Source organism: Hevea brasiliensis, chromosome 7, assembly GCF_030052815.1.
Source record: "Hevea brasiliensis isolate MT/VB/25A 57/8 chromosome 7, ASM3005281v1, whole genome shotgun sequence".
NCBI lineage: Eukaryota > Viridiplantae > Streptophyta > Magnoliopsida > Malpighiales > Euphorbiaceae > Hevea > Hevea brasiliensis.
Genome location: NC_079499.1, coordinates 41438071 through 41463902, shown reverse-complemented (window position 1 = coordinate 41463902; position 25832 = coordinate 41438071). Strand labels below are relative to the sequence as shown.

Genomic DNA, 25832 nt, shown 5'->3' with positions numbered 1-25832 from the left:
AATGTAACACCCCTCACCCGACTACAGTATAGCCGAGCAAAGTGTACTACATTCGGTGCCGGAGCACCCTATCTTATCTTACTTTATTCCTTTCATAATTTGATCTCATTATATTTTACTATTAATTATTTTTCGACGGAGAAACCAGCGGAGTTTCCCCTATTTTATTACCAGTTGACGTATTTTACTATTTACCTGTTCGAAAATTTCAATAATATTTTACAAATAAAATCTCGTCAATTATTTTCATAACCATCTCATTCATATATCTCAATTTCATATTCATTTCCATGCATTATCTATATATTTCAAATCTGTCTTCGAATCTATACAATCTCATTCATGCTCAAATCACATAAGTAAAATTTTCAAATTTCTTTAATTTACATAATTTCATAATTTACATGATGTATAAATTAATTACATATGAAAAAGCTAATTTATTAAATTACATTACATTTCTATTAAATACCTGCTCATAATCTACATTATAATACAATATCTAGCATTTTTGTACTAAATACAAAATATGATCTATATGGGCCCTATCTACATGCATTGCTGAGGAGGTGACAACCTTGAATACTCCAGCCACTTCTGCAGATCTGGACTCCAAAAATCTTAGTCAAAGTACCTGCGCGAGGAAACAAATCCATCGTGCTAAGCATTGCTGCTTAGTGGTGCAATAATAGAATAAGAAAATAAAATATACAAATAAAGAAAGAACGAAGCATAATTTGAATATTTAAGAATCAATTTAATTTAATACAATGTGTCTAATATTAATTATCTTTTGTTCTCATTTGTTTCGCTTTGAAAGCGTTTAATTCCGAAATTCACAGGAATAATGTACAACATACAGAATTAATAAAAATACTCAGTTTATATTTATATGGCAATAGAAGGTACATTTAAAATATTTAGTTAAGTTATACCTATTTTTGCAACTCTTTTATCATTTTACTTAACAATTTTTATGTGGTTTGGATCGTTTCATAATTGTAACTAATTCTTTTGAAGTCTTATTAACTCATTTATTTGATTTCTAATATTTTTAATTACTAATAGTCTTAATTTATTTTAATAAATTACACTGCCCAAGTAACCTACGACAGGCTGACTAAACTGGATAACGGGTCGTTGGCTCTGGACACCGCAGTGCCTCGGGCCGTCATACCATGGGACACAGAACGTCAACCATGTATGCAGTCAGTATGGCGAAAAAGCCATGATATCACATAATCGGGCATAAAAGCCATGAATACGGGCATAAGAGCTATGAATACGGGCATAGAGCTATGAATATAGGCATAAAGCCTTTTGCAGTACTGCTAAAACAATGCCCTATTGGCATGCCAAACTATCCAATCTGACACACATGTCTAGGCAATACAAGGGCACATAATATCATTAAATATTAATATATTGTGTTTTATGACTTCATTATTTCATGATAAATTTCGATTATAATTCATACATTCATTTGATCATTTATATGATCACAATTCACATCAATTATCCTTTTATACCATTGTACTCAAAACATTTTTCTTTTCTCATTTATACATTCAAGAATCTACTCATGTAATTACAATTTTTATATTTCAAGTTGAGTTATTAATATGTTATGAATTCCATTTGTGATGGGCATATAAGCCCTAACTAATTATTCACATCAATTTGGTGACTTATTTTTCATGTTTCAAGTAATCCATAAATATTTCATGGATTTCAAATTTATGGCCTTAATTTCTTTTTAACAATTTTGACTAGGATGCATAGTCCACATTTGTCATACAATTCTAAGCATTTAAGCTTAGAATTGGTTCTAGGTCTTCATCTTAATTTACTAATCATTTTGATTACTATTCACCTTACTAGTCAACCCAAAATGTTGACCTTTTTATACTTAATGGATATATTAATTCTAATTACACCAAGATCCCACATTTTTAGTTTTACATTTGCTAGTATTAATTGTCAATTGCAATTTAAAGTCCCCTAGATGCATTTCTAATTTCAAATTTTGAATTTTCAAGTTTTGGTGTCACTATTCACCTTATTGGTCAACAAAAATGTTGACTTTTGGATAGAAAATAGGTACTTGGTTTTAACACACCCAACATACCACATTTTGCATTAAAAACTTGTTGGCATTAAGCATTAATACCATTTCTAAACTTAAACCAAGGGAAGCAGAATTTTCAGTTTTTGAAGCCTAATTTTACTGTTCCATTAAGCACTGTTTCAGTGGGAATTTGAGGAAATGGTAAACATGAAAGTTGTTCCTTATTTTGTCTAGTTGAATTTCCTTTTTTGAATCACTCCATTTGGAGTTTTGTAGGTCCAGATATGGTCCAAAAACCACAGCTGGCCCGATTGCCAAAACTGCAGAATTACCAAATCTACAGTACCATGAATAGTGACTATGACTGCCATTTTGGTTAGGTTCTGGTCATAATTTGGGGTAGGTTTCTTCATTAAAGTTGTTTGTCTATGTCTTAACTTGTTTCTGTAAAAATTTCAGGTCAATTGACCATTTATACAGTGAGTTATGGCCAAATGAACAGTTACTATTCATTTGGTCATTTCTGCAGGTGCTGTTGCAGGGTATCCGGATTGGGGCCAACTTTTGGTCCACTTGCTTTGGTCTTTTGGGCATGGTTTCTTCAGCAAAAATGTGCCATTATAAGCCTAGTTTCATGTCCAATTAGCCAAACACAAATTGGACCAACACAGCAAAAAATATGGCTGTCTAAGTGGGCTGGAATCACAGCCTCATTACTGCTGTCTCTAGGCAGCCTGCACATTTCACCTTGCCATGCATTAGCTCACTTCAAATTATGATTAACTTGCCTCAAATGGTCACTAATTGACCATTAGAATTTCCTTTAATCATTTCATAAGCCAAATCAAATTTTCACTCCCAAAACCCTAACCCTAATTGACCAAGCCGCCAATTCATGCATCCCACTCTTAATTTGCTATATTAATCATATAATTTATAAGAGGGGCAGCAATATGTCACTTTAAACCAAAGATTTCTCCTAAACCTAACTCATGTCAAGGCTGCCAAAACTTCATGGAATATAACCATGCTTCATTAATTCAATTTTTGTCAAATTTTTAACTTAACTTAGCTCAAATTCAAGATTAAAAAGATGTAAAAGCAAAGGTTATGGCACTAACCTCTTGGATGAATTTTTACCCTTCACTTTCCTTCACTTTCTTCTCTTCTAATGGCTGCCCAAATTTAGCTCTAGTGATAAGGGAAATTTTTTGTGAAGAGAGGGTGAGGTTTTGGTGTAGTTGGCTAGGGAATCAAGCTCATTTGGAGCTTTAATGGTGGTCTTCCTCTTTTTGTTTTCTTTGGTGCGGGAATGAAATGAAGGAGCTGCTGGAATTGTTTCATTTTTATCTCTTGTTATTTCATTTTTTTTTTCTTTAGTTAATTAGTTAAATGGTGATTGGTGGATAGGTTCTTAATGACATCATATGATGTCATAATTAGGTATTTTCTTTCATTTTCTTTTCTTCTTTTCTCTACTCATTTTTAATTCAATTTTTAGCAATATTTATTCATATTTTATATCATAATAATTATTTACTTAACTAGACAAGTCGGCCAAAAATCGTCTCTGAAGGCGAAATGACCAAAATGCCCTCCGTTTGGCTCAATGGGTCAAAATTGTCTGTACCGATTGAAAAATTTTTCTAAATATTTTCTTGGCATTCTAATGCCATAGGAACCTCAATGACCCTTCACTGGAGTTCCAAAAATTATTTTATAATTTTTTCCCCGAGTCTAGGGCTCCTAGTTGCAAGAACCGCAACTTCCCTCTGGTTACCCATCGCTTGGGCACCGGCTCATTTGACTTGGTTGTATTTTAATTCTAAAATTTTTACTAAATTTTTCTTATTAATATTTGAGTTAATTATGGTCCCTCACTTTAGTTTAAATATTTTTCCGGACGTTCTAGCTGTCTGGACCGACACCCGTCACCGGAACAGTAGAATGTACGGAGTTGCTACAGTGAGGGTGTTACATTTAAGGATTTATTGCATGGTTTTGAGAATCGTAAATTTTAAGTTTGATGTGTTGCCAACCTTGAGCATGAATTTATGACGATTAAATATGTTGATGATTTGTAAACACTTTGTAAATAGAAATTGTTTTGAATATGATTTGAAACCACATTTGAAATGGCAAAATTTGTTATGGATTCTCATTAGCTTGTCTAGTGAGATATCTCCTCCACTAGATGGGGTGAGTTCCTTCCTCTCTAGCTTGCCAGTTTGGGAAGAGTTTGAATGGGTACTCATATATACTAGCTAGTCTTTGTTCCTCCCTTTTAGCCTCGGTTATTGGGAGAGTGTGAAATGTCATGGTGTACAACACGGTATCTATTTGAATTTTGGGTCATGGGTTCAACTGTGTGAATTGTTGGCAATGCACTTTAAATTATTCATAGCTTGATAAATTGCGGTTGAAATAAATAATTTGTCAGTGATTCAAAATATTTTCGTATTGTTTCAGGATTTAAAAGAAATGTAGATAAATAATTGCTATTTGATCAAAATGTTATTCAAATGAATAATTTGTATGAATGAAAATATTGATTTCTGAATGTTATGAATTTTGAAGAATTTAGAAATTTTAAATTTTTATTTGTTATGAATTGTCAAGCATAACTTGTGTTAAGTTTTAAATTATTAGTTTGTGCACCACTGAGTTTACCACTCAGCGATAGCTTTGCATGCTGTCACAGGTGAAGAAAATATAAAACAGCTGAGCAAGATTACTAAAAGGCATAGTAAAACTATCTTCGGGTATATCATAGGTATACCCTTGTACTTTAGATTTTGATGTAATTCTGTAATTGTATGTATGAAATTTACTTTGAGCAGTTGTACCAACTCTTTTGTAATATATTTTTGGATTGTAATGAAATACAAATTATTATAAGGTTATCTTAAGATTTTATGTATTTATAAAGTTTTACACTACTAAATTTTTAATGATCCCATGAATGTAAATATTAATTTTGTTACCTTAATAAGAGGTTTCAATATTTGATTTAATTTAAACTGTGTATTGAGTTGCTTGTGCTGATTTGTGAAATGAGATTGAATAATGGAGTTGTGATTGAGAAAAATATTGGGAGTGTCTTTATTTTCAGGTTTTGAAGAACTGTTTTCTCAAAATACAGACTGCACTCTGCCGAAATTTTTGTAAAAATTATGGAGATTTTAAATATCTAAAAATTTGATTTATGTTTGAACTTTAAATAAAGGTTTTTAATATTTGAAAAAAATTTACCCACCAATTTAAAAATGAACGAAATTGTTTCAAAACTCTTGTAGTATATTTAATGGGTTACCGGTAGGCAAAATACGGTAATTCATTAGGTGTACTACGGGAGCATGTTACATCTTACGAGGAGTAGGGTGTGAAATTAATTCTTATCCATTAGAGGTAAGAAAAACTCAAATATAACAAACCTTCATGGCTACTGAAAATGGAGAAATTTATATCTCAATATTTCCTTCCTTTCTCTTTACCAAATTACTCACCTCAACCTAAACACAAGGTTTACTAAAGCAAGGGAGAGGATTTGGACACTTACCACTTGAGAGCTTACTTCAAACTTCACCAAATCTTATTTTTCTTGTTTCCAATATCTTCCCTAAGGTGAGTAGGCAAGTTTTAATGAAGGAACCAAGTGGAAAGGATGGCTTGATCATGCACCAATGGAGCTTGCATGTGGGACGGCAATGGTACTTCCATGGACGTTCATTTCGGCTGGAAAAGATGAAGCAGAAACTGAATTGTTTTGTGGACATACACATGTCCTTTAGGTGTTTAAAATACCCCTTAGTGCTCCACTCTGTGACACCCCTTACCCGTCTACAGTATATCCGAGTAAGATATGTCACACAGTGTACCGGAATACTCTATTTTATCTCAATCATTTTTATTCTTCCTTAATTTATTTTTATCATAGTTTTGAAAATAATTTGTGAAACATAATTCATTTAAGTCATTTATTGAAATTATAATTTATTTAAGGTTCCGAAAATTTTATAGAAAATCCGGCAGAGTACCGGCTAAAAATGGAGAAAACAGTTCTTCGGAACCTGTGAAAAACACTTCCAATAATCATTTCCAATCATTCTTAAACTCCAATAATCATCAAAATCTCAATATTTTTCAACAACATTTCCATTTCTCAATCATCAAAATCTCAATATTGTGCTAGCAATCAGCCTATGAATAAACCTAAGTGCAGGGTCAAGTATTTGGGATGTTTTTGATCTTCCAGCAGAGAAAGTTTGAGGTTGGTTTGTGATGATTCTCCAAAATTGGGCAGCATTCCAAATGCCTTTGTTGGCTACCTCTACTCCAGTATGTGGTACTCTAATTAACCCATCAATAGCAAAACCAAAAATGCTATGAAATTGGTCCAATGACAGCTCTCTATTTTGCCCCAAGCATCTAAATTTCATAATTGGTTTATGGTCTACATCATGCAATTTAAGGGTAGCAGAGAATGAAGAAATAAACTCCAAAACTAGAGTTGGATAAACTATCTCCTGTTTATGCACAAATTCCATCCAACCCATCCCATCAAGATATGCAACTACATTGTCAAATAAACCAAGGGATTGTAGAGAATCGGCAGATATATACCTAGTGGGTTGGACCCTCCTATCCTTGAGTCGCTTAAAAGCTGCCTTTTGAATTGTATCAGGAAGAGGCCAGGGTAGCTTTGATACATGTGAGGCTGCCGAAATTGTCTTTTTGCTGGAAGAGGGTGTAGAGGCTGGAGCTTTTGGCTTTTTGGGTGGCAGTTCCGATAATGGGGTGGGTGGGTCTTTGCGTTTGGACAGAGGAGGGGCAGAGGACATGGGTCGCACAGATTTGGACCGGATTTTACGTTTGTATGTGGTTGGGGGAGGTGGTGGGGGTGTCGCTTGTGGAGGAGAATTGGAAGTGGGGGGTATCGATGACAATGGAGAGACTTCGAGAGGAGAAGCTGGACGGGAGTGGGGAGGTGACTCCATTGCCGATGAAGAAGATGGAAAAGATAATGGGGAAAGAAGAAAATCGAAGAAGAATGAGAATTAGGGCAAATGTAGTGAGAATCGAAATGGAGAAGAAGGCGTGAGGAGGAGTTATGCGGAATGAGGATTGTGAGAGAAGAAGAGGCGTGAAATGTGTTTGTCGGGGTGAAGGTGGGAAAGAAAAAGGAAAAAAAATTTGATTTAAATGGGTTTTGTGAAAGACTGCATAAGGGGAAAGTGCATGTGCATGGCTTATGCACCAGCTTATGCAAGTGTTGCCTTGTTTTGAAGTTCAGAAAAATATGTCATGCAGAAGTGCATAGGCCATGCACGTTGCTTATGCAGGTCTCGGCAACTTTTGAAAATTGGGAAGTGAAGTCATGCGGGAGTGCATAAGTCATGCACTCCCCTTATGCACCTCTCGGCAGAATTGGTTTTTCAGAAAATCGGGTCATGCAGAAGTGCATAGGTCATGCACTCTGCTCATGCACTCTTCGGCAATTTTTGGAAATTGGGTTAGTGGTCATGCAGATGTGCATAAGCTATGCACTCTGCTTATGCACTCTTCGGTAAGTTTGAATTTTTGGAGTTTCTGGTTATGCGGAAGTGCATAAGTTATGCACCTTCCTTATGCACCCCTCGGCAAGTTTGGTTTTTCTGGGTTTCTGGTCATGCAGAAGTGCATAGGTTATGCACTTTGCTTATGCACCCCTCGGCAGGTTTGAATTTTTGGAGTTTCTGGTCATGCAGAAGTGCATAGGTTATGCACTCTGCTTATGCAGACTTCGGCAGAGAGAGAAAATGTAGAATTTGAAGTTGTGCAAATGTGCATAAGTCATGCACTCACCTTAAGCAAGTTTTGACAGATATGAAATTTGACAAAATGAGGTTATGCAGAGTTGCATAAGCTATGCACTCTCCTTATGCACTTGCAATAAAGGTGGAAAATGGCAAGAATTGTGGGCAAGTGTGAAAAATACCCTAAAATGAAGAAATATAATTCCATGAAGCATAAACCATGAGAAATTTTCACTAAAAACACATCAATATATACAAAGTGTATCAAAAAGGCATCACACAAGCATGTAAAAATGGATCCTACATAAAAGACCTTTGAGAACTATGCCATTTTAAGTCAAATTCTGCAAATCAACATTTAGCACATAAAACTCCATAAAATCTGCATGAAGTTGCATCTAACCACAAATGAGAAATGAACTCTCCAAGTTTTGCCAAGAAAATGCAGCATTTCTACCTTGAATTCCATAACCCAAATAATCTCAAAACTACAAAAATGACCAACTTACCACCATATTAGCATTAAAAGCACATATACTTAAAAGTCACACACCCCACCTCACTAAAAACACAAGCCATCTACTGCAGACACCCTCTTTGCTGCAGATTTCATTTGTCCTCTGCATGAACAGTTGCGGCTCCTGCCAGATTATGCGGCAAAACTTATCGATTTTGGGAGAGTTTGAAGGATAAAATTTTCAAGTTAAGGGTCACTCCCCCAACAGTTCACCAGCCTTTCTTCATGGAATTACATCTACAAGGGACAAGATTTAACAATGTCAAAAATTGAATTTGGGGAGATTTAAGATAGAACAAAATCAATGAAAATGAAAGTAAATTAGCAAAAGCAAAATAAAAGGACTTGGGATGCCTCCCAAGAGGGCTACTTTATAGTCCTTAGCTGGACTTTTCATGAATTGCACTGAAAAGAGGTGAGGGATGGGATAGCTTGTAACAGCTTGCTCCCTTTATTGGGTTTCCAGTTATGTAATGCTTCAATCTATGCCCATTGACCTTGAAATTGCCAGATTTTTCACTCCAAATTTCAATTGCTCCATAAGGGAAAACCTTAGAAACTCTATATGGACCAGTCCACCTTGACTTGAGTTTTCCAGGGAACAATTTCAATCTTGAGTTAAACAACAAAACTAAATCACCTTCTTTGAATTCCTTTTTCCTCAGATGCTTATCATGCCAAACTTTAGTTCTTTCTTTGTAAATACGGGCACTTTCATAAGCATCCATCCTTAATTCCTCAAGCTCATTAAGTTGTAACAACCTTTTCTCACCAGCTTGCTTAAGATCAAAATTCAAGGTTTGAATGGCCCAATATGCTCTATGTTCTAGCTCCACAGGTAAATGACAAGACTTACCATACACCAACCTAAAGGGAGTAGTTCCTATAGGGGTTTTGTAGGCAGTCCTATATGCCCATAAAGCATCATCTAGTTTGATAGACCAATCTTTCCGAGAATTGTTCACTGTTTTCTCCAAAATATGCTTGAGCTCTCTGTTAGAAATTTCAACTTGTCCTGAAGTTTGAGGGTGGTATGGTGTAGCTATCTTGTGCACTACACCATACTTCCTCATTAGGCTCTCAAATTGCTTATTACAAAAATGGGAACCCCCATCACTAATTATAGCCCTAGGAGCTCCAAATCTGCTCAAGACAAATTTCTGCAAGAATTTCACTACCACTCTAGCATCATTAGTTGGAGTTGCAATAGCTTCCACCCACTTTGACACATAGTCAACTCCAACTAAGATGTATCTATTACCATATGAAGGAGGGAATGGCCCCATAAAATCTATTCCCCAAACATCAAATAATTCCACTTCAAGAATATTATTTAGGGGCATTTGATCTCTTTTTGACAAATTTCCACTCCTTTGACATTTATCACAATCCGACACAAATTTCCTCACATCCTTAAAAAGATTTGGCCAAAAGAAACCAGCTTGCAAAATTTTACTAGCTGTTTTAGAGATTCCAAAATGTCCTCCATAATCTAAAGCATGGCAATGATGCAAAATACTCTGTGTCTCCTCTTCAGGAATACACCTCCTTATTAAACCATCACAACATCTCCTGAAGAGTAAAGGATCATCCCATCTATAAAATTTCACCTCATGCAAAAACTTTTTCTTTTATTGCCATGTCATACCTAGAGGTAAAACTCCACAAGATAGATAATTCACAATGTCTGCATACCAAGGTAGTTTAGCAACAAGAGAGAAAAGTTGTTCATCCAAGAAAAACTCATCAATAGGGATTTCATCCAATTCTTCATCATCCAATTTCAGTCTACTAAGGTTATCAGCAACTACATTTTCAGCTCCCTTCTTATCTCTAATCTCTAAGTCAAACTCTTGTAGCATCAGAATCCACCTAATGAGTCTAGGCTTAGCCTCCTTTTTACGGAGCAAATACCTGATGGCTGCATGATCTGAAAATATAACCACCTTTGAGTCAATAATGTAAGGTCTGAATTTTTCCAATGCAAAGACAATTGCTAAAAATTCCTTTTCAGTTGTTGCATAATTTGTTTGAGCCTCATCCAGTGTTCTACTAGCATAATAAATAGCATAAGCCTTTTTGTCCTTTTTTTGACCAAGAACAGCCCCAATTGCATAGTTGCTAGCATCACACATAATTTCAAAAGGTAGGCTCCAATCAGGTGGTTGCATGATTGGTGCAGTGATAAGAGCTTGCTTCAACCTGCAAAAGGCATCCAAACACTCTTGGTCAAATATAAATGGTGTATCATTACTTAACAAATTAGACAAAGGTTTGGCTATTTTAGAAAAATCCTTGATAAAGCGTCTGTAGAACCCGGCATGTCCTAGGAAACTTCGAATTCCCTTGACATTGGTAGGAGGAGCCATCTTCTCTATCACTTCAACTTTGGCTTTATCAACCTCTTTTCCTCTGTCAGACACCAAATGTCCAAGCACTATCCCTTCCTGGACCATGAAATGACACTTTTCCCAATTTAACACAAGGTCAGTATCTGCACATCGCTGCAAAACTTTAGAAAGGTTAGCCAAGCATATGTCAAATGAAGATCCATAAATAGAGAAATCGTCCATAAAAACCTCCATTATGTCTTCAATGAAATCTGAGAAGATTGCCATCATGCACCTTTGAAAAGTGGCTGGTGCATTACACAACCCAAATGGCATCCTCCTATAAGCAAAGGTTCCATATGGACAAGTAAAAGTGGTTTTCTCTTGATCATTTGGATGGATAGGGATTTGGAAAAAACCTGAATATCCATCTAAATAGCAAAAGTAAGAATGCCTAGCTAGTCTTTCCAACATTTGATCAATGAAGGGAAGTGGAAAATGATCTTTTCTAGTGGCAATATTTAGTTTTCTGTAATCTATGCACATTCGCCAACTAGTCACTGTTCTGGTGGGAATTAATTCATTATTTTCATTTTTGACAACTGTCATTCCACCCTTTTTTGGGACAACATGTACTGGGCTCACCCAAGTACTGTCTGAGATGGGATATATGATCCCTGCATCAAGCAACTTCAAAATTTCCTTTTTAACAACTTCTTTCATATTTGGGTTCAACCTCCTCTGATGTTCAATAGATGGCTTACAATTTTCTTCCAAAATGATTCTATGCATGCAAAAGTGTGGGCTTATTCCCTTAATGTCATCTATGGTGTATCCTAAGACTTTCCTAAATTGTCTCAACACTCTTAACAACTTATCAGCCTCTAAGGTACTCAAGTTTGCATTTACAATTACTGGATAAGTGTTATTAGTGCCAAGAAATTCATACCTGAGCTGAGAAGGAAGTTGCTTAAGTTCTACCTTAGGTGCATCTTCTTCCTTGAATGATGGTTGCTTAGATTCTGCTTTTTCCTTTTGTGTGAGTTGAAAAACTGGAGCAGAAGTGAATGGTGGACTTCCCTCTAAGTGTTGAGCATATGCAGCTACATGAGGGTTGTCATAGTCTATGCCTCCTCCATGAACCAAACAATTTTCAAGTGGATCTTCTGGATATTTCTTTCTGAAGTGTTCTTCAACCAGCTCATCAATGATATCAACTCTCAAGCAAGTATCAGCTTCAGAATGATGCTTTTTCATAGTGTTATTAATATTGAAAACCAATTGCTCTTCACCAACCCTAAGAGTCAATTTTTCTCCCTTAACATCAATCAATGCTCCTGCTGTAGCTAGAAAGGGTCTTCCCAAGATGATTGGGATATTAAAATCTTCCTCCATGTCCAAGATGACAAAGTCAACAGGTATGTAGAACTTCCCAACCTTTAGAGGCACATTCTCCAAAATCCCTTCAGGATACTTAATTGACCTGTCAGCTAACTGAAGAGAAATGTGGGTTGGTTTAAGATCTCCCATGTTGAGCTTCTCATAAATGGAAAGGGGCATAAGGCTAACACTAGCCCCTAAATCACATAAAGCTTTTGTAGAACATGATTCCCCAATGTGGCATGGAATTGAAAAACTCCCTGGATCCTTGAGCTTTGGAGGAAGTTTCCTTTGGAGGATAGCACTACATTCTTCTGTCAAAGCTACAGTTTCATCATCTTCAAGTTTCCTCTTGTTTGAGAGAATTTCTTTCAAGAATTTTGCATAAGAGGGCATTTGTGAAAGAGCATCAACAAAAGGCACATTTATGTAAAGTTTCTTCAAAACCTCTAAGAACTTCCCAAATTGCCTATCAAGCTTGGCTTTGTGAAATCTTTGTGGAAAGGGAAGTTGTGGCTTGTAGGGTTCAGGAGGTATATATTTATCTTCCTTCTCTTCAATTTCCTCTTTACATTTTTCTGCACTCTCTTGTTTTTCACTCTCATCAGTATTTTTCTCATTTTCTCTCTTCTCACTGTTTTCACTCTTCTCGTGTTTTTCACTCCCATCATTATTTACAACTCTCCCACTTCTTAAAGTAATAGCTTGACATTGCTCTCTTTGGTTTTCTGGTTGACTTGGCAGTTTTCCAAAAGATTTAGCACTTGAGGAAGATGCTTGTTGTGCAATCTGGATTTCCAAAGATTCTCGTTATGTGTTTGCATCTGTTCCAGCCTTGCTTTCATCTCTCTCATCTCCTCATCATGCTTATTTTGGTTAGCAAGAATCTGTTGCAATAAAGCTTCAGTGGTGGAATTTTGTTCTTGCTGTTTTGGTGGAGGGTTCATATTTTTCCGCTGAAAATTAGACAGCGGTTGCCTATTTTGCTGATATGGAACTCCTTGTTGCTGATGTGGTTGAAAATTCTGATTTTGAACTTGATTTTGCTGATTTCCCCATGAAAAGTTGGGATGATTCCTCCAATTTGGATTGTAAGTTTGAGAGTAAGGATTCCCAATTTTCTTGTTTCCATAATTACCAACATATGCTGCTTGTTCTCCATAATCTACTCCACAGCTGGTAGTTTCCTCTGCATAAGCCACTTGTTGTGAACTTCCGGTGATGATTATGAACTAACCAACATACTCAGATCTTCCATCTTCTTAGCAAGGACATTTGTAAGTGCATCAAACTTTGCATTAATCATGTTGAATGGATCAAGATCATACATTCCAGCAGCTTGCCTTTTTTGAGTTGGAGCTGGTCCTCTTGGACTACTCCAAAGATTAGTATTCTTTGCAATTTTCTCCAATAGCTCATAAGCTTCATCTTCATGCTTCATAATAAATTCCCCTCCTGTTTGAGCATCAATAATCCTCCGATTGCAGGAGTGACATTTGTGTAAAAATTCGATTTATCATCCATTTTGGAATGGCATGATGTGGGCATAATCTCTCTAATTCCTTCCATCTGATCCATGACTCATATAAAGTTTCATCTTCTCTTGGTCTGAAAGCTGTCATTTGATTCCTCAACTCTTGAGTTTTTCCAGGTGGAAAATATTGTGCAAGAAATGCATCAGTGAGTTGCTCCCAATTTGTAATGGAGTTGTGAGGTAAAGAGTCAAGCCAATCCAATGCTCTATCTTTTAAAGAGAACGGGAATAGCTTCAATCTTGCTGCATCATCAGACACTCTAGGTTGTTTTTGCATGTCACAGATCATAGCAAACTTCTTCAAATGTGTGTGTGGATTTTCAGAAGGATGACCTCCGAATTGAGAATTTTGAATCATTTGAAGAACTCCAAAATCCATCTTGTAGCTATGTGCATCAATCCTTGGTCTTGCTATGCTCTCTCTCAAATCATCAAAACGAGGAAAAGCATGATCCATCATACTTCCCTAGGCACGCTTGCATTAACAACTTCTTCCCTTAGGTTGCATCTTCATTGTTTTGACCATTTCCAGATTACCAACACCAATTCTAATTCTTTCATCACCATGTCCGCTTCTAATTCAGTATCTCTCAATGCTTCTTTCCTTTATCTGGTTTATTTCTTGTAGGACTTACAAAATTTCTCAATTTCAGGATTAAATAATAAGGATGTGTCACTTGCGCTTCTAGCACTTCTCATAAAAGATTAAAAGTACCTGAAAAATAATAAACAAGCACAAAATGAAAATATAACAAAGATAAAACTAAAAACAACTAAAATAATCAAGAATTCAATCTCAAACAAACAACTCCCCGGCAACGGCGCTAAAAACTTGATGCGTCCCTACCGCAAGTGCACGGGTCATACAAGTAGTATAGAAAAGATATCGATCCCACGAGGAGTTGTGTTAATGATTGAATTTTTGATATAAAAAGTTGAGTAAATTGAAATATTTTTGAAATTAAAGTAATGAATTGATGGGTAATGGAGTATGAAATCTAAATTTGCAAAATTAATATTCTATTCAACAATGTATTAATTAAACTAAAATTGCATCAAATTGAAATAAGCAAGTTCAAATATGGCAATATTCAAAATGGCAAGTGATTAAATTCGATTAGAAATTAACAATGGTAAAAAGGCGATTCCGGAGTTCGGGATTTCATATTCGAGCTATTTTGGGATTTTAAATTGGTTATCCAATCTTATGAAACTTATGGGTTTTAAGGAGATTAATTCTTAAATCCTTTGAATTCCCTTTCGAGTGAGACAAAGAGTGCCTTAATCAAACTAATCCTACTTTCGTGGAGTTAGAATTAATTAAGACCCATTAAGTTCTTTAATTAATCTGTGAATCCTCTTAATCCTTAGCCTATTTCTAGGTCTAAGTTAATTAAGTCCAATTTCTTGATTATCTATCACAAGGCCTTCTCCTTTCGGTGCTTCAACCATGGATTAAGAACATCACTTAATGGGATCCTACACTAAGCATGTCATTAAGCACACAAGAAATGAATAAAACTCATTAAGATCGCAAAATATGGATTACCCAATCAAAATCCACAAAATATCTCAAATATTACAACCCTTACTCCAGAATCAAAGGTAAACTACTCACTATCCATAATGCTTACAAGATATATTGAGTTTAAATGGAAATAAAGCTTTAATCTAGGCTAAGAAATAAGAAATTAAACACTAGAAATGTAGAAAAATATAAGGAAAGAAAGAAATCTGCAAATCTTGGTTGAAAATGGTGTGGAAGGTGAAAGTAACTCTCCAAATTCTGCTCAGCCCCTCCTTTTCTTTTCTGCTCCCTTGTCTCCCCTCTAAAATGGGATAATGAGACTATTTATAGCATTTTTCTGACATGGAGCCCTAAAATGGTATGTTCTAGGAGGAATTATTTGAGGGAATCTCCTGCCAGCTCATTAATGAACTCTTTATGGGACTGCATAAGTGGACTGCATAAGTTATGCAGTCCCTTATGCGCTTTCACTGGTTCTGAGTCACTTATTCGAAACTGCATAACTTTGTGCATAGGTTATGCACAATTCCGTGAAGGTGCATAAGGGGGGCGAGAATGTGCATAATCTATGCAGTGTCCTTATGCACATTTCGGGTTCTCGAACGATGATCTTTCTCCTTATGCAGATCTGCATAGCTTATGCGGCAAGTTATGCACAGTTTGGTCAATGCATATTTCAGCTTGAAAACCTATTTTTGACATCTTTGGCTGTAGAAGACACTCCTCAATGGCAAAATTCTCTTCAGTCCTTCAAAAACACCATTTTTCCTACAAAACAAAGTAAAAATTACAAATTAATCCAAAATTGACAATTATGAAAAACTAAGTAATTAACTAATGAAATTAGCTAAAAATGACTAATAATCAAATAAAAATGGTTATAAAATTAGACCTAAATGACTATGCAAAATGTATGCATCAAATACCCCCAAACTCAAGCTTTTGTTTGTCCTCAAGCAAACTTTAAAATGTAATGCAAAAATTTTTAGGGGTGCCTTGTCCAAAGAGCTATGAAAATTACCAATTGAAGTAACTTAACACCCCTTCAGCCATACCAACAATCCATATACCCATCCTTCAAAATGCAAAGAATTTAATGCTTATCCAAGCTTTCACCGCTTAGCCATCAAGTCAATTATCAATCAAAATCCCCAAACCAACCAATCAAAAGAGAGAGTCATGCTCAAAAGGAATTCTAGGATCATCAATAACCAAAGTGTCTCTATATGGAATGATGGAATTGAATGAATGAATGAATAATTTTCTAATCCCATAGGCAGATTCCCTATTCCCATCTCCACTAATGTAGCAAGTACTATCAAGAGATCAAAGGTCTTTTTAGGGGTGTAATGGGGCCATGGGGTTCAAAATGAGGCTAAGAAGAAAAAGGGGTAAAAAGGCTTCAAAGCATGAGAATATTTTCAATTTTGAAACATAAGGTACACTTCTTGTTTTATTATATTTTTTTCTTTTTCTCTTTTTTTTTATATATATGGGAGAGAGAAATATACAATGAGGATTGTCAAGTGCTAGCATAATTTACAAAACACATAAAAATGGAGGGATATTTTGATTCTTTAAACTTGCATTTTGCATTTCCTTTTGATGATTGTCCCTAAAAATGCCACCCCCAAACTCATTTCTTTTAATACTTTGGGTGGATTTCTTTCATTTTGAATGACAATGGTGAAAAGCATATATACTAGCACTTTTTACAAGATGACAAGCATTTCTTCTCCCTTTTATTGTATATTTTTTCTTCTTCTTTTTTTATTTTTATTTTTATTATTTTTAGAAAGTGTACCTAATATTCAATATTATTCTCATGAAAAAGGGTTGGAGTGTTTGGTTGATTGGCTAGGTAGCAATAAGGGTTTCAAGAAAAATTAGGAATAAAAAGGTTCAAAGGGGTTTGCAAGGGTTAATTTTAATTAGGAAAAAGGCCAAAGGTTTAAAATGAGAGGGTTTAAATCAAAGAATGCCTAATCATCTCTCTTTTCAAGTACAAGCTGGTATTTTGCCTTGAAAGGTTTAGAAAATTTGTTCTAGGATTGGTGAGATATCATTTGACTACCTTATATCCAATAACTCCCTCTAAACACTTCCATCTCCAAATGACTAGTTGGGTGGCTTTTTGGCTAAGAAGATATAGGCAAGGGATAACACTTCAAAACTTTGTACCTCTTAGGAACTTTCAATCCACAAACCCAACTAAAGGTAAGTCAAATCACTCTCATAGGCAACTTTTCAATACTCAAGGGATTTGGCAAAAGATTTTAATGCATGATGCATGATTCCTAAAATGAGTAATGCATTAACTAAATGGAGGGAGTCTATTTGTATGCAATTTGTACAATTTCTAAGTGATGTATAATGTGTGTGTAAATGTGTTATGTATATGTATGTATGGATGTATATGTAAAATATTTACAATATATGAAAATGAAATGGGATGAGATGTTCCTATACTCAAAATGTGAAAAATGCAGCAAAAATTAAGCAAAAATCAGAATGTGCACCCCCAAACTCAAAATTGGACATTGTCCTCAATGTCTCATGCAATGTGTTATCAAAAGTCAAAGTAAATGGTAATTACCAGGAATTGTAAAGATTAAGAGCAAAAAGAAAGAGTTACCTGGTATGTAGCAGATGAGAATTCAAGATAAAGGGATGCATAAGAAACTGCACAGGTTATGCAGAGTTAAGTGCTGTCCAGAACATGTGCATAAGTAAGGTGCATAAGCCGTGCGGTGCTGCATAAGAGGCAATATATGTTGCATAGGCTATGCAGGACAGTTGTATAAGGGGAATACAACACATGCGATCTTTGCATAAGTAGCAGAAAGGGTTGCACAGGCTATGCAAAACAGTTGCATAAGGGAAATACAACCTGTGCAGTGTATACAAAAGCTGCTGCATGGGAATTGGCAAGGGAAATGTACAACCAGCAGTAGAAGTATTGAAATATATACAGAGTATGGGAAAATATGTACAAAAGGGCAATAAGTGCAATGAAAATTAAAGAAGACTAATGTAATAGCTATCCAATAAAACTTCAAGAAAAACAGAATTTAAAACAAACTAATTCAAAACAAACAAACATAATTTGAAACAAACTATAAATGTTTGAACATATTTACAAAGAAAAGGTCCTACAAGATTGAACAAAAGTAAAACAGAAGCTAATCTATGTCTATTGTTTTGCCTTTGTCCAAGGATGTTGCTAAGAAAGTGGTCACTGTGGTCACGAAATGATGGTGCTGGAGGAGGTGATGGAGGTGGGGGTGGCATGCTCAAAAAGATCATGAGTTGCTTCACCATTTCCTTCAATTCTTTCTGCTTGTCCCTGGTTTCCATGACAAGGTCAAATAGGTGATCATGACGATCCTTGAGTGTATCAAGACCAGTGTTAAGCTTCCTATCCACAAAGTAGATATCATCACTAAGCCTGTCAAGGTAGGTGAATAAGGCTTTAGTGTTGAATGCAGGAGGGGCTGTGGATGAGGTAGGTTCAGCTGTAGGAGGAATGGGCTGAGCAGAGGCTGCTGGGGTGTCCTGAGCAGGCTGAAGGGGTGGGGTAGGTGTAGTAGGGTGCTGTGGGACTGATGTGAAAGGTTGGGTTCGTTGTGCAATAGGCTCATTCTGCTGCGAGGTGGGCAGATCAAAATATGACAAATTGAACCTGCTTTGGTTAAGTGTGCAGATCAAAATATAAAGTGTCCACAAGTGCTGGTATTGAGTGCTCAGAGGATTAAAACCAAAATGCTTGGCTATGATGTGATGAGGCCACCCAAAACAATGTCACCTATGGATTTGGTGGCAATATGCAGCACATGCTCACAAAAGAAATAACCAGGAGAAACCTTAACTTTGTGAAATGCACACCATAACATAAAGAGTTCAGATTTTCCTACAGCACCAGAACTAGTCCCTCTGCCCAATATTGTGCTATCAATCAGCCTATGAATAAACCTAAGTGTAGGGTCAAGTATTTGGGATGTTTTTGATCTTCCAGCAGAGAAAGTTTGAGGTTGGTTTGTGATGATTCTCCAAAATTGGGCAGCATTCCAAATGCCCTTGTTGGCTACCTCTACTCCAGTATGTGGTACTCTAATTAACCCATCAATAGCAAAACCAAAAATGCTATGAAATTGGTCCAATGACAGCTCTCTATTTTGCCCCAAGCATCTAAATTTCATAATTGGTTTATGGTCTACATCATGCAATTTAAGGGTAGCAGAGAATGAAGAAATAAACTCCAAAACTAGAGTTGGATAAACTATCTCCTGTTTATGCACAAATTCCATCCAACCCATCCCATCAAGATATGCAACTACATTGTCAAATAAACTAAGGGATTGTAGAGAATCGGCAGATATATACCTAGTGGGTTGGACCCTCCTATCCTTGAGTCGCTTAAAAGCTGCCTTTTGAATTGTATCAGGAAGAGGCCAGGGTAGCTTTGATACATGTGAGGCTGCCGAAATTGTCTTTTTGCTGGAAGAGGGTGTAGAGGCTGGAGCTTTTGGCTTTTTGGGTGGCAGTTCCGATAATGGGGTGGGTGGGTCTTTGCGTTTGGACAGAGGAGGGGCAGAGGACATGGGTCGCACAGATTTGGATCGGATTTTACGTTTGTATGTGGTTGGGGGAGGTGGTGGGGGTGTCGCTTGTGGAGGAGAATTGGAAGTGGGGGGTATCAATGACAATGGAGAGACTTCGAGAGGATAAGCTGGACGGGAGTGGGGAGGTGACTCCATTGCTGATGAAGAAGATGGAAAAGATAATGAGGAAAGAAGAAAATCGAAGAAGAATGAGAATTAGGGCAAATGTAGTGAGAATCGAAATGGAGAAGAAGGCGTGAGGAGGAGTTATGCCGGAATGAGGATTGTGAGAGAAGAAGGGCAAAGGAATGTGTTTATCGGGGTGAAGGTGGGAAAGAAAAAGGAAAAAATTTGATTTAAATGGGTTTTGTGAAAGACTGCAAAAGGTGAAAGTGAATGTGCATGGCTTATGCACCAGCTTATGCAAGTGATGCCTTGTTTTGAAGTTCATAAAAATATGTCATAAAGAAGTGCATAGGCCATGCACGTTGCTTATGCGTGTCTCGCAACTTTTGAAAATTGGGAAGTGAAGTCATGCGGAGTGCATAAGTCATGCACTCCTTATGCACCTCTCGGCACTGGTTTTTCAGAAAATCGGGTCATGCGGAAGTGCATAGGTCATGCACTCTGCTCATGCACTCTTCGGCAATTTTTGGAACTTGGGTTAGTGGTCATGCAGATGTGCATAAGCTATGCACTCTGCTTATGCACTCTTCGGTAAGTTTGAATTTTTGGAGTTTTTGGTTATGCGGAAGTGCATAAGTTATGCACCTTCCTTATGCACCCCTCGGCAAGTTTGGTTTTTCTGGGTTTCTGGTCATGCAGAAGTGCATAGGTTATGCACTTTGCTTATGCACCCCTCGGCAGGTTTGAATTTTTGGAGTTTCTGGTCATGCAGAAGTGCATAGGTTATGCACTCTGCTTATGCATTTCTACAGAGAGAAAATGTAGAATTTGAAGTTGTGCAAATGTGCATAAGTCATGCACTCACCTTAAGCAAGTTTTGACAGATATGAAATTTGACAAAATGAGGTTATGCAGAGTTGCATAAGCTATGCACTCTCCTTATGCACTTGCAATAAAGGTGGAAAATGGCAAGAATTGTGGGCAAGTGTGAAAAATACCCTAAAATGAAGAAATATAATTCCATGAAGCATAAACCATGAGAAATTTTCACTAAAAACACATCAATATATACAAAGTGTATCAAAAAGGCATCACACAAGCATGTAAAAATGGATCCTACATAAAAGACCTTTGAGAACTATGCCATTTTAAGTCAAATTCTGCAAATCAACATTTAGCACATAAAACTCCATAAAATCTGCATGAAGTTGCATCTAACCACAAATGAGAAACTCTCCAAGTTTTGCCAAGAAAATGCAGCATTTCTACCTTGAATTCCACAACCCAAATAATCTCAAAACTACAAAAATGACCAACTTACCACCATATTAGCATTAAAAGCACATATACTTAAAAGTCACACACTGAAGGAACGGAAGCGTGAAAAACACAAGATTATACCATTGAATTCAAAAATTTTCACCTAGGGTCACATGCACCATGCAAGATCTATTTTTATCTATTTAATTTCAATGATAAACAACATATTAAAACTCTTTTAATATGTTTTTGGATCTGTATTTGCCATTTAAGATTTTAAAATTAATCAGATTAATTTTAGAACCCTAGATTAAATCAAGAACGATTACACTAACCTCTTGATGTGCCGCAATGTCTCTGCGCCTTTGAGATTCGTCTTCAGGACACCAGATGTTGTCCCTCTAGCTTGTCCACACCAAGAACACCTATGGCAGCCCTTGAACAGCTTCTAAAGCCTTTTCTATTATTTAAAAATTCAAGTTCTGCCTTTTAAGAGATTAGAGATGCAAACAGGACACTAGAAACAATTTCTAGTGTTCTTAATTCAAGAGATTGATGGCTAATCTCTTTGAATTGATGAGAGATGAAGAGAAATAGCTGGAGAGGCTCAAAGTGGCGTGACATATGAGAGGAGAGGCTGCTGGTTGTGTTTTCTTTTCATAACCCCACTTAAATAGCTAGGTTAACACATTAAACCCTAGCCACATGTCACCTTTTGATTAGCTCTAGGTTTAAGTGACCCAATCACATTGTGCCAAGTGTCAAACCTATATTTAATCTTGATTTTAATCATCTTACATGATTAAAAATATTTGGCAAGCTTATGTGTTATGCCATGTGTCACCATCTCATGGTGCCACGTGTCACACTGCAAAATGACCAAAATGCCCCCGTGTCTTAATTTTGAGTTCTTAACCCAAAATAATTATTTTCTTCTTCTAATTAATTTATATCAAATATAAATTAATTAATTAATCTCTATTAATTAATTTCTCATCAATTAAATTCATATTTAAACACTTTAAATATAAATTTAATTTATACTACACATTCAATAATCTAGATTTGGTTTCAAGTCATGCTAGGGACTTTGCAATTTTATTTCAAACAAATCTATTTAATTAATCAATTAAACTCTTTAATTAATTAATTAAATCATATTTAAATAGGTGATAACTTGTGTATGTGTGTGACTTACTAGGCTCATCACTAATTGGCAATGAGACATGATATCAACTCTTAATATCATCAGAACTCTTTCTTACCATAAATGATTTCTCTAAATCATTTTATGAACCTCATAGACCATGGTTAACACCTAGCATAGCATGCCATGGCCACCCAATTAGTAATAAGATTTACCTTAAATGAACCTATAATCATATGTTACCATGCACTAGAATCTCTCTGTTACAAAATCCCAACTCAAGCTGGAGTCATGGTTTATGTCAAACTCCATTTGCTATGAATATTATGTTCTCTTTTAATTCCAGTTCTTGATTAAAAGATTTTTCTCATCGTAAACTCTTTCTCGAATAAATCTATCTGTCTGGCCAGAACTTGAAACATCAAGAACAATTAAATGAACATAGGATTTTAACTCTATTTACTTAGAGGAACAGATTCCATCTTGATCAACACCTACCTCCATATATAACTAGCAGAGCCAACACATGCCCATATACCCATACATAGTACAAGTATGAAAGCAAGATCAAACTCAAACTACCTATATACAAGATAATCGTGCTATCTCAGTCTAAAGATTATATGCATCGATATGATTTATGACAAAACATTGACAAGAGTAAACTCCATGTGCTTGTACTTATCATTTATAAGTGCCTATCATGTTTGTTATATGGCATGAGACTCACCATTCCATCTTATTTATATCTCATATAAATAACTTGGGAACAAACATGAATACAATCTTTCTGGATAAGTCATGTCCTTATTATGAAGTATCCTCGATTGTGAACCTATTTATGATACTTTGTGCTAGAAATATTGTCACTCATATTCTTAACAACTTAAGAATAATATTTCTAACAAAATATCAATGGACCTTTTCTATTACACATAAATATATTATGTAAACGGAAAAGTGGAAATGCCTTTTATTATTAAAATATGTACAAGATACATACTAAATGATATGCTCTAGGGCATACTACTAACAATCTCCCACTAGCACTAGAGCCATTCATTACAATATCTTAGACCTATCTTCTCAAGATGTCGGTCTAACTGAGTCTGTGACATAGGCTTAGTGAATGGATCAGCTGGATTTTCAGCTGATGCTATTTTCTGCATGGCTACATCGCCTCACCCAACTATTTCTCTGATAATGTGGTAGCGCCTTTCTATGTGTTTGGATTTTGGGTGAGACCTTGGTTCCTTAGCCTGTATGACTGCTCCATTGTTGTCACAGTGTAATGAAACTGCTGACTCAATGGAAGGAACTATCAGAAGTTCTCACGAACTTCTTCATCCAAATGACTTCTTTTGCAAGATCTCGATGCAGAATATACTCAAACCTCGAGTGGAATCTGCAATCGTGCTCGCTTGGAACTCTTCCAACCGATCGCACCTCCATTACAAATGAACACATATCCAGAGGTAGACTTTCTATCATCGATATCCGATTGGAAATCGTAATCGATAACCATCCAATTGCAAGTCTCCACCTCCATAAATCAAGAATAAATCCTTAGTTCTTCTTAAGTACTTAAGAATATTCTTGTGACTATCCAGATGTTCCAAACTGGATTGGATTGATACCGCTAGTCAAACTAATAAAGATATGCGATATCCGCCTAGTACACAACATTGCATACATTAAACTTCCAATGGAAGCATATGGAATCCTGGCCATCTTATCTCTTTCTTCAGGTGTCTTTGGAGACATCTCTTTAGAAAGGTGGATACCATGTCTCACTGGTAACAATCCTCTCTTGGAATCAAGCATGTTAAACCTCTTTAACACCTTTTCCAAGTATAGACTTTGGGATAAATCAATTATTCTTTTCGCTCTATCTCTATAGATGCGAATCCCAAGAATATAGGTTGCCTCCCCTAAGTCTTTCATGGAGAATGTATTTGACAACCATACCTTTATAGTCGTCAACATACCTGTATCATTACCCATCAACAGTATGTCATCCACATATAAGACAAGGAAAGTGATAGCACTATCACTAACCTTCTTATATACACATGGCTCATCCTCATTTTTGATAAAACCAAAAGATTTAATGGCTTCATCAAAACGGATGTTCCAACTCCTCGAAGCTTGTTTCAACCCATAAATGGATCGCTTTAGCTTGCATACCTTGGAACCATCTTGGGATTCAAATCCCTTAGGTTGTTCCATGAAAATGTTTTCTTCAATGTATCCATTAAGAAAAGTTGTTTTGACATCCATCCGCCAAATCTCATAATCATAGTATGCACTATTGCTAATAAAATCCTAATTGATTTAAGCATGGCAACAAAGTAGAAAGTCTCCTCATAGTCTATTCCTTGCCTTTGGCGAAACCCTTTCGCTACTAGCCTTGCCTTATAGGTCTCTACCTTTCCATCATAACCAATTTTCTTCTTGAAAACCCATTTGTTCCCTATAGGTACAATACCTTCAGGTGGGTCAACAAGATCCCAAACTTGATTCTTATACATGGAATCAATCTCAGATTTCATAGCATCAATCCATTTTAAAGAGTCTATATCTGATATAGCTTCTTCATAGGTAAGTGGATCATCTCCATGATCTACTTCTTCATGAGTAGACAACTCTTGTTCTTCTTCATGAAGAAAACCATATCTCACTGGTGGGTGAGATACCCTGGTTGTTCTACGAGGAACAGCTGTAGATGTTTCATCAATGGGTATAGGTTGACTAGATGGATCTATATCCATCTGATCTGTTGGTTGGTCAGAATTCTCCAATTCTAACTCTATTTGCCTTCCTTTGCCTCCTTCTTGAACAAACTATTGTTCAAGAAATGTGGCATCTCTACTTATCACAACCTTTTGTGAAGTAGGCAAATAAAAATAATATCCAAAACTATTTTTTGGATATCCAACAAATCTACCTTTTTCTGATCTAGTCTCCAATTTATCAGTGTTTAGCTTTTTGATATAAGCTAGACAACCCTAAATCTTAACATGCTTAAGACTTGGTTTTCTTCCATGCCATATCTCATAAGGTGTGGAAGAAACTGATTTTGATGGAATCCTATTCAGAATATATAAAGCTGATTCTAATGCAAATCCCCAAAAGGAGATTGGCATATCAGTATAGCTCATCATACTACGTACCATATCCAATAAGGTACGATTTCTCCTTTCAGATACACCATTCAGCTGTGGCGTTCCTGGAGGAGTCAGCTGAGAAACAATGCCATGCTCTCTCAAGTATTCATCAAATTCAGTACTCAAATATTCACCTCCACGATCTGATCGAAGAGCTTTAATATTTTTTCCTGTTTGATTTTCTACTTCAGATTTAAATTCTTTGAACTTTTCAAAGGATTCATGTTTGTATTTCATCAAATACAAATACCCAAACCTTGATTTATCATCAGTAAAGGTAATAAAATAATGAAAGCCCCCTCTAGCCATTTCTTTAAATGGACCACATACATCACTATGTATTAGCTCCAAAATATTTTCAGCTCTTAGCCCTTGTCCA

General features: G+C 36.1%; 1 non-coding gene across 1 annotated transcript; it reads left to right on the top strand.

The window, feature by feature from the left end:
• Positions 1-13620: 13620 nt before the first annotated feature.
• LOC131181898 (small nucleolar RNA R71) lies at positions 13621-13728 on the top strand. The gene has a single exon (XR_009150372.1). It is a non-coding gene; the product is annotated as a small nucleolar RNA R71 (small nucleolar RNA).
• The last annotated feature ends 12104 nt before the right edge of the window (positions 13729-25832 follow it).